Source organism: Semicossyphus pulcher, unplaced genomic scaffold (genome assembly GCF_022749685.1).
Source record: "Semicossyphus pulcher isolate SPU_LCO1_2020_fin unplaced genomic scaffold, fSemPul1.0.p SCAF_16, whole genome shotgun sequence".
Lineage (NCBI taxonomy): Eukaryota > Metazoa > Chordata > Actinopteri > Labriformes > Labridae > Semicossyphus > Semicossyphus pulcher.
The window spans coordinates 6,986,493-6,997,084 of NW_027211670.1; positions in this window are offsets into that span (position 1 = coordinate 6,986,493).

Sequence of the window (10,592 nt, forward strand, 5' to 3'; positions counted from 1 at the left end):
ACGTAGTCTCAGTGACGTCACCCATTGGTTTCTGAAGAAGCGTTTGGAAGCCCGAAATTGCGCCGCCGCTGGGGGTCGCCATATTGGAAATGCCAGAGACGGCTAATCTAGAGACGGGCAAAGAGGCGGAGCGCGACCGAGCTTCAGCCAATGGCTGAGCTCTATGGGCGGGCCGCATGAATCAGCCAGCTACGGCTATGAAGCTAGGCTATATGCTCCTCAGCGTAGCTAACGGTTATTATCCATAGACTGTATAAATCATGAATGAGCTGGTTTGACTTTCCCAGGAGGAGATTCTGTCGGTGACTGACTGCAGGTGTTTAGTTATCAGACTAAAGAAGTAGCGGACTCGCTGCTCGCTCGGCCGGTGAGAGAGCGGCGAGCCGACACGTAACGGGAAATGTAAAAGAACCGGTCTCTTCATCACTACAGTCCGCTGTAATCTCTCCGGGGAAACGCCAACAACTCCTGACTCCTACTTACTGACCGACGATTAAATAAATAAACACTGCACAGGCTAACAAGCAGCTAAAGTGAGCACAGTATACCTGCTACATAGTGCTAAAAATATTCCAATACAATAACACTAGCATTTAACTCACCGAAAAGCTGGAGCTCAGACTTCTTGCACAGCCATAAAGTTCCATAAATCCCACAGAGAGATTATTTGTCCAAACTTTGTATGAAAAAATCCCCAAAAGTGTCCAACAACACAAACAGGTGAAGTTAAGCTCAGTGTCTGTGTCTGTGTTGACGTCTAGCAGACAGCCAGCAGGATCCACCTGTCAATCAAGTGATCCGGCCCCTATGATTTAAGGCTTAATATAATTAAAACGAGTGTGTCATAAAAAAATTCACCCCCGTACAGTTATCCTGAACAATAAAATTAGCTATTTATTACAAAACCGTTTTTTGTACCAGGCTGTAAACATGTTTATTTCTGCTGTAAAAATGGGCATTTTCCCACCTGCTGTAATGTTATTTCTTGGACCGCTTATAAACGCTAAATCGCGCTAATTGCACAGTGTTCAACTTACTGCGACAATTGATAAAAACGATGGTGGAGCTCATAACTTGTGCACTTACCAAGGGGACAGCGAGGTCCGACTGCTGTAGCCTACCCCCGGGGTGCACGACCCAAGTCCACAGGGACGTTGCATTTAGTGACCATAGTAAAATTAAGCTACAGTGATACGTGATGTGTGATAATGGCAAGTGGGATCATATTACATTTTATATTATCAACCCTGAATGACTTACCTTCGAGATGATTTAGCCGGTCCTGCCTCCATTAAACCTGACCGCCGCCGTCATCTTCTAGTGTTCTTTGGCGGACAACGAAGCGCATGCGTCCTGTATGCGCTTCACAAGGCGCATGCGCGGATTCAAAACACGCAACACCGGTAAAACTTACTTGGTATTTCTAGGTTCGTGTGCAATGACTATGAAACCTTTGAATATTATGTGAAAATACATAATAAAACTTACTCTTCCCACACAGTTTATTTATTACATGAATGACATATATAGTTTTACTTAAATAATTCCAGTTCTCACTGATACTTACAATTAGAAAATAAAAATTGTGACGGTTAACCTAATAAATATTACTACACCACAAAATCGTTTTTTTCAGTGTAGGGTAAACAATGTGAAAACATTAATCTTTAAAAAAAAGTAGTTGAGCCAGAAATTAAGCTAAAATCAACTTGGATTTTTTTTTATTCAAGAGAAATTGCTAATGGGATTTCAATAAATGAATAATGTGAAGTAAATTAACCTTTAAATAAAATGACATAGACGTTATGCATTTAAAATCTCCATAGCAACCTTTAGGTGAGTGACGTCAGGACATGTACTTAATCGAACAAAAACAAACTCAAAGTCTTTTCAACACAAACAAATTGAGAGTTGGCAGCAGATATTCGCAGTGGTTCTCAAAGTTGAAAATTTCCAAGGATTTCTACAGAAAAACGATCTTCAGCGACCCTTCATCGACCCTTCATCGACCCTTCAGCGACCCTTCATCGATCCTTCATCAACCCTTCAGCGACCCTTCATCGACCCTTCATCGATCCTTCATCAACCCTTCAGCGACGCTTCATCGGGACATTTCTCCAAGGATCAGAACTGTTCCCGCATGGCAGACGTAAGACTTACTCTTTAAGAAACAGCTTGTTTTACTGTCGAGACGTCAACGATACATTGACTTGTTAAATGACATTTTAAAGGGTGAATTCATCTCATTCGACAGCCGTTTGACAAAACGTTACTCTGTAAATGACTGTGCACAGTAACACCAGAATATTACGAATAAAATGTACATTTTGAACTAGTAGGCCCTACATAGAGAAAATCAAAGTGTTAATGAAACTCCTTTTGGTCCAGTCCCGCATATAATCGCTACTTTTAAGGCATTTAAAGGATTAATTCATCAAATTTGATGGACGTTTTCCAAAACATAAATGTTCATCTTTCAATCTGCATGTTTGGGAGTCCGGTATAATATTTCCATCCTATAAAGGGAATACATTCTTATTTTCTTTGCATTTAAATAAACGTCAATGTATTTTTCACACTATTAATTCACTAAGGCCTATTTTATATGGGCTTCAACTTTGTATTTATTATGATGATATTGCTAAATTGTTCGTCTTCGTCTCTGTACAATGGTATTGTTTTTTACGTCCGGTTAAGCAGCTGTATATTTTTTCTCTTTTTAATTTCCGACACATTTTTTATATTGAATTTAACATGTGTTATAGGCCTATGTATTAAATTTGATGAAACCGGAAGTTTGTTAGCTAAAACAAATGTAGCTTGATATCGGCGTTAAAAGTAAATAGTATTTCAAATCTCCATAGTAACCCTTAAAGAGCTGCTCCAGGCTGGCAGGTGAAGACGTCAGAAAATACGGTGCTCAACTGTTTCCGCATGGCAGACGTGAGATTTACTCTCAGCTTGTTTTATTGTTGAGAAGTGAAAGATGCATTAACTTGATAAAGAGTTCGTTAAATGACATTTTGAAGGGTGAATTCATCTCATTTGATAGCCGTTTGACAAAACGTAACTCTGTAAATGACCGTGCACAGTAACACAACTTTATTACGAAATAATTTGAATATTTGGACGATTTATAAAATATCGCAAAAATAATCATGAAACTCCTTCAGGTCCACGTTATAAAGATAGCAACGTTACTTTTCAGGCTAATCAAAATTTAGAGTATTTTTTACTAATCTTGTATTGTTTTTAGATGACTTAATATTCAAACGCATGTTGCAAATTCAGGTCAAACAATATCTATTTTCCACTAAGTTAACTGACAGAAACGCATAGGGACGAGAAAATGTAAATACTGTTCAAAAGGAAATCATCTGTATCTTTTCCAGAGGTATTATTAATGTATCAGATTTGATATTAATGTTTACTTTTATTTATTAAATACACATAAACCTGCTGAATAGTGGATGATGATATGAGACTCCATCTTCTTGATGATACTGTTGGCAGGTGTTTGTGTCATCACCTTTATACAAGCTAACTTCTTACCTGTGTATTCATCAGGCCTTTTACTGGGATACAAAGTCAAATATATCAAAGCTTAGCAAGCTGTCGGTTATTGAAAGTAGTAAAAAAAAATGTAACTGAAACTTTTTTCATCATGTTTTTGTCATTACAGCAGTGTGATATTATTGTGCTTTCAGTCAATTCAGTTGTTGAATTCTACAAGTGTGCATTTTGATTTGTTAATGGGAGAAGCAAATTACAGAAACATACAGTTAAGTGTTCAAAACAAGCACTGCTTAAAGTCACGTGTTTGTGTATCTGTGACTTTTATTTTGAAATGAGTCTTATTGAATTGAAATCTAAGGATGTGAGGACTTTTTTCCAGAGTCATTTTGGTAAAAGAGAGGTTGAAATGTTTGGTTTGTTTCTGTCGACAGGACGACCGCCGCACCACCTGGACCGAGGTCCCCGTCCCCGGCATGCGAGTCCTCAGGGTGACCCTCTGGAGGCTCCCGGCAGCAGCAGGAGCAGCAGCCGGGTCCTCCTCAGGTACCCCTATCAGGTTCCACCCTCACACACCTCCCTCTAGCTCTCCTCCCCGCTCTCCTCCTCCCTCTCCCTCTAGCTCGCCTCCTCGCTCTCCTCCTCCCTCTCCCTCTAGCTCGCCACCTCGCTCTCCTCCTCCCTCTCCCTCTGGCTCTCCTCCTCGCTCGCCTCCTCGCTCTCTTCCTCCCTCTCCCTCTAGCTCGCCTCCTCGCTCTCCTCCTCGCTCTCCTCCTCCCTCTCCCTCTGGCTCTCCTCCTCAGCGCGCCACCTGGACCGAGGTCCCCGGCATGCGCGTCCTGAGGGTGAACCTTTGGAGGCTCCCGGCAGCAGCAGTAGCAGCAGCCGGTTCCTCCTCAGGTACCCCACTCAGGTTCCACCCTCACACACCTCCCTCTAGCTCTCCTCCCCGCTCTCCCTCTGGCTCTCCTCCTTGCTCTCCTCCTCCCTCTCCCTCTGGCTCGCCTCCTCGCTCTCCTCCTCCCTCTCCCTCTGGCTCTCCTCCTCAGCCCGCCACCTGGACTTCGGTCCTCGTCCACGGCCCCGGTAAGTCCGTCCCCAGGCTGATTCTTCGGAGGGTCCCGGCAGCAGCCGGGTCCTCTACCTCTGGCTCTCCTCCTCGCCCTCCTCCTTGCTCTCCCTCTGGCTCGCCTCCTCCCTCTCCTCCTCCCTCTCCCTCTGGCTCTCCTCCTCAGCGCGCCACCTGGACCGAGGTCCCCATCCCCGGCATGCGCGTCCTGAGGGTGAACCTTTGGAGGCTCCCGGCAGCAGCAGTAGCAGCAGCCGGGTCCTCCTCAGGTACCCCACTCTGTTTCCACCCTCACACACCTCCCTCTAGCTCTCCTCCTAGCTCTCCCTCTGGCTCTCCTCCTCCCTCTCCCTGTGGCTCTCCTCCTCAGCCCGCCACCTGGACTTCGGTCCTTGTCCACGGCCCCGGTAAGTCCGTCCCCAGGCTGATTCTTCGGAGGGTCCCGGCAGCAGCAGGAGCAGCAGCCGGGTCCTCTCCCTCTGGCTCTCCTCTTCCCTCTCCCTCTGGCTCTCCTCCTCGCTCTCCTCCTCCCTCTGGCTCTCCTCCTCGCTCTCCTCCTCCCTCTGGCTCTCCTCCTCCCTCTCCCTCTGGCTCTCCTCCTCCTCGCTCTCCTCCTCCCTCTCCCCCTCCCTTTCCCTCTGGCTCTCCTCCTCCTGGCTCTCCTCCTCCCTCTCCCTCTGGCTCTCCTCCTCCTCTCTCTCCTCCTCCCTCTCCCTCTGGCTCTCCTCCTTGCTCTTCCTTTGGCTCGCCTCCTCGCCCTCCCTCTGGCTCCCCCTCTAGCTTTTATAAGGACTTTGAGGTGAGCTCCTCCTCGAGCTCCTCTCCCACCTCCTCCTCGGGCTCTTCTTCCTCTTCCTCCTGGAGCTCCTCCTGCAGCTCCTCTTCCTCCTCCTCCTCTTCCTCCTCCTCCTCTTCCTCTGATAGTTTCACAATTGTTTCTTCACACTGGTCCGCTGTAAGCTCTTCCCCAGACAGGTTGCCCGCCTGCCTGACGCTGACGGAGGAGGAGCAGTGGCCTGGTCTGGAGCCCGAGGATCCGGAGGACGTGTGGGGACTGAGGCAGAGGAACCAGCAGCGTGGAAGCTCCGGACGCAAGCGACCTGCTGGGGAGGCAGAGGGACCCCCTCCACCGAAGCGCCCTCTGAAGAGCTAAGTGCCTTCACATTTATAGATAAGATGTAATAGGTTAAGTTAGAATAAGTGAAGTTAGTATGAGTTAAGTTTTATGTTGCTACTGGAACATTAAAAAGGTGAGTTTGATTCCTACAGTATTTCATTCATAACATGTGGATGGGATTCTGTTGATTTCTATTTTCTTTAGCAGGTCTTAACTGGACATCCCCCCCCCCCAGAGGAGCGTAGGCCAGACAAGATGTAGGACAGCCCCAGGATGATGATGATGCCCGGAGAGCCAGAGTCAGCTGAGGGAACAGGCCCGTGACGAGAGAGATGAGGACAAGATGAAAGACCTCTCCGAGTAACCATGGTAACTTGAAGATGAATAGCTCTATACTAAATGTCTTCATAAGTATAGTCGACTTTTAGAGATAACTATTGTAATATTGCTTTTCTTTTAACCCATACACTTTATATTTTATATTTTCACTTATATTTGAGTTGTTTTTTTGTATTTCTCTAGTTTTCTACAGTATTTTTGGAGCTATCGGACACTATTATTTCCTTCAGGATTAATACAGTTCTATCTTATCTCTTATAGTACTTTGTTTCTAAAAACAAATGCTGTTACTTTTTCAGAGGATCCATGAAGTGCTCAAATTCAAGTCTGTCTTCACGAAACTTCAAGATGCAAAGGATTGAGAAGAGCCCAGAAGAGCCCAAAGACGAGGAACGACCCCAGGACGCAGAGGGCAAGAGAGACGACATGAAGAGCAAGGTAAGGAAGAGAAGTCATTTTATCATGCATCATTATCATCAATTCTCCTGTATCACTGCACCAACCTTAAAGATGGCTCTTTAGACATTATAGTTTCTGCTCTTCCACTGGAGCTCGTCTCCTAACTTTACTGTCCTTTCTCTTCAGGTTCAAACAGCCCGGCCTCATTGTGCAGTCTGACAGTGAACACAGAGGGAACAGCACAGTGTCTCCTCCCTGGCCTCAGCAGCAGAAGAAACAAAGAGTCTAAACTGCAGAGAAGATGCTCCGATCCAGAGAAGTTTCCAACCGTACGGTTACCCAGCTGATGAGGAGGAGATCCAGGAATAAATGCAGAGGAGCAGCTGAAAGACACAGGAGAGCGACGTGTCGACATGCAGGCTACGCTGAGAACACAGGTAAGTGAAAGGTCTCTTTCTCTTCAGGTCGTGGGCCTAGATCAGTTGTCCCTTCGTTGTCTGCAGTTAGTGCAAAATGCAGCCGCTCGTCTTTTAACTGGAAAAAGAAAGCATGATTGCATAACACCAGTACTGGCCTCCCTCCATCTGCTTCCTGTCCGTTTTAGAATTGATTTGAAGATGTTATTGCTTGATTTTAAAGTTTTAAATGGGCTGGAGCCACCGTATCTAGCAGAACTCCTGCATCTGCATACTCCAGTTAAAGCACTAAGGTCGACAAATCCGATGCTCCTGGATGTTCCCAGATCTAGACAGAAAAACTGTGGCGACCGAGCATTTGCTGTGGCTGGCCCTAAACTCTGGAACAGCCGACCTGTTCATGTAAAAACTGCTCTGACCCGAGAAACCTTTAAGTCACTGCTGAAGACACACCTCTTCTCGTTGGCGTTCGACTCGAGTTGAGTCTGACACCTTGACTTTATTGTTTTTCTTTTATTCTTAGTTGTTGTTTGCACTTTGTATTCTTTGAACCTGTTTGTATCCTTTGAGCCTGTTCAGCACTTCGGTTAACTGCGGTTGTTTTAAATGAGCTATACAAATAAAGTTTGACTTGACTTGACTTATCCTGTATCACTGCACAGACCTTAAAGATGGCTCTTTAGACATTGTAGTTTCTGCTCTTCCACTGGAGCTCGTCTCCTAACTTTACTGTCCTTTCTCTTCAGGTTCAAACAGCCCGGCCTCATTGTGCAGTCTGACAGTGAACACAGAGGGAACAGCACAGTGTCTGCTCCCTGGCCTCAGCAGCAGAAAGCAGCAGAATAAACAAAGAGTCTAAACTGCAGAGAAGATTCTCAGATCCAGAGACGGTTTCCAACCGTACGGTTACCCAGCTGATGAGGAGGAGATCCCGGAATAAATGCAGAGGAGCAGCTGAAAGACACAGGAGAGCGACGTGTCGACATGCAGGCTACGCTGAGAACACAGGTAAGTGAAAGGTGAATCATTCGTGCAGCTGTGTCTTAAATGTTTAAAAACTTTTCTTGCAGACTTTTTCTGGCTTGTTAAAGTTGTTACAGAATATTTATAGTGTGTCATGTGGTGGTACATGTGATGATTTATAGTAGATGAAACTTTTAAAGATGATTATCATGATTATCAATATAATATTATCATATTATATTCAATTATTTACGAGTAGTTTATTTGTATTTCTCTAGTTTTCTACTGTATTTTTGGAGCTATCTGACACTATTTTTTCCTTTGGGATTAATACAGTTCTATCTTATCTCTTATAGTACTTTGTTTCTAATAAAAACTGCTATTACTTTTTCAGAGAATCCAGGAAGTGCTCAAATTCAAGTCTGTCTTCACGAAACTCCAAGATGGAAAGGATTGAGAAGAGCCCAGAAGAGCCCAAAGACGAGGAACAACCCCAGGACGCAGAGGGCAAGAGAGACGACATGAAGAGCAAGGTAAGGAAGAGAAGTCATTTTATCATGCATCATTAATTTTCAGGCCATGGGTGCTGGGACAGGAAGTGAAATGACCCTTGAGATCATTTATATTTACAGACATTTATAGTACTTCCTTTTGGTGGTAGCAGATGTGACGACTTGCAGTAGATGCAACCTTAATAGACTACGTAATTTCAGGCTGAGCTCAGGCAAACTGTATAACATTGAGATATACATATTTTTATTCTGCAACATGTGTGTATTTATCCACTTAACCTTTGTAATGTTGGTCTGTTTCAGCAGAGAGCACAAAGCAACTGGAGACAACCCAAAGAGGCGGAGGGACGAGTCAGGAGACAACAACACAAGACTTGCACAATGTTTCACACAGCGAGGCTGCAAAAAAAACACCTTCTCAAATAAATGTCAAAGACGTTGAAAACTCTGATCAGGTTACTATTTGGTTTCCTTAAATATGTGGAACAGTGTAACATTCAAACTCTGCATTATTGAAGGTATTCAGAATATGAATGACTTAATGTGCTGTAACTTTTTGCTGCAGTTATCAAACTTTCAGATCTTAAAACAAAGGAATGAGTGTCACTTAAAGTGATGGGTTCATTAAAGCCCAAACAAGCATTCATTTGGGTCAATTATCATCAAAAAGCCATTTATTTATTGAGTTTTGAGACTTCCAAATGAAGACTTCTTATGTGTCAATATTGTGTCAAAAATAACAAAACAATGAAGGTACTCTTACCGTACAGCCTTAATTCATCTGTCAGCACTGGTCCTGCAAAACTAAATATTTAACCCTGTAGTGACGGTGATAATAAATTCTAAACGACACAATACCAAAGATCGTCCACTAGATGGAGCTGTATGTTCAGTACTGACTATGCTCTCATCAATCTCACTGGGTCCTCACTATCATCATGTGTGCAAAGCAGGGTTATCATAGTTAATGAAAAATAAGACTAGCAGCAAAAAAATAGTTTCGTTAACTGAAATAAAAATGAAGTTTAAAGAAAAAATAAATAAATAAATAAAAACTACAATTACCAGTGCAACACGAACTACAGCTAAATAGCATTGCAGGTAAAATCAGCCCCGGGTGCTTATACACCGAGCTCTGCTGTGGGTCAAGCAATGTTAATGGTTCATGGTGTACAAGAATTACATGGCTTTGCACAATATGGGACATTTAACAATTGTTTTGTAAATCATATTTGATGCTTTCTTTCATCCTACTTTTTTCAGCTTCATTAGATCAAGGCTTTGCTCATAATTGCGGAAAAAAAAAAACTAAATAAAAACTACTAAACTAAAACGAGTCAATTTCTAACTTAAACTAAACTGAAATCAAAAACCAAAGAGAAAGATTAAATTAAATTAAAAATGTTAATTTAAATTAAATTTAAAACTATAATAACTGGTCCAAAGTGGTGTGGTCAGCTCTGGTGGAAGAATCAAACAGGTTAAATAGTGTGAAAACCTCTCCTGATCTTGCAGAGACAATCGAGAGGAACACAACGTGTTTAGATAAAACACTCAAGGGCATCAAACCACCTTTTTATAACAAAGTTAATGTGTGTGTGGTAAAAAGTGTTTACCTGATGTTTCTGCATCGTGCCTCGGATAGTCTGCAGGCCATCAGGGAGGAGACTGTCCACTTCCTCACAGGAAGATCAATGCCTTTAGATCCCTGTGAAGTGCAGTCCACCAAAGTGTTAAGTTTACTTACTTGTCATTGCCATTAGAATGTCTTTTCATTCACAAAAACAAAGATGTAAATGACATTTAATTTGAGGTAAATATTAGATTAACATACGTATATTCAATTAAGCAAGTTAAATGCCTAACCTTAACCTTTTCTCATTTCGGGGGGTTTGTAGACAGGCAGGGGGCGCATATTATTGTTAGAAAACCATTCCAAAGTGAATTTTGCATAATATGGGACCTTTAAAATAGTAACGCCACTCTGTAAAAAACACACAAGTAAAGGTCCTGCAGTGAAAAATGAAACCTTCACCTTCAATATTTAGTTTTCTCCAACCAACTGTCTAAACATCAATATATATTAAAGTAATTAAAGAGACAAGTAGCAAATCATCTTTGTGAATCTCAAACCAAGAATTGTTTTACATAAAAAGCTATTTGAACAATTATTTCATTAAACGTCTTTAAATCTGCCGAGAGGTTCCTTTTGTCCTTTTTTGTCCTTTTGCCACCTCTTCATACGAGGACATGTTGGTTTCATA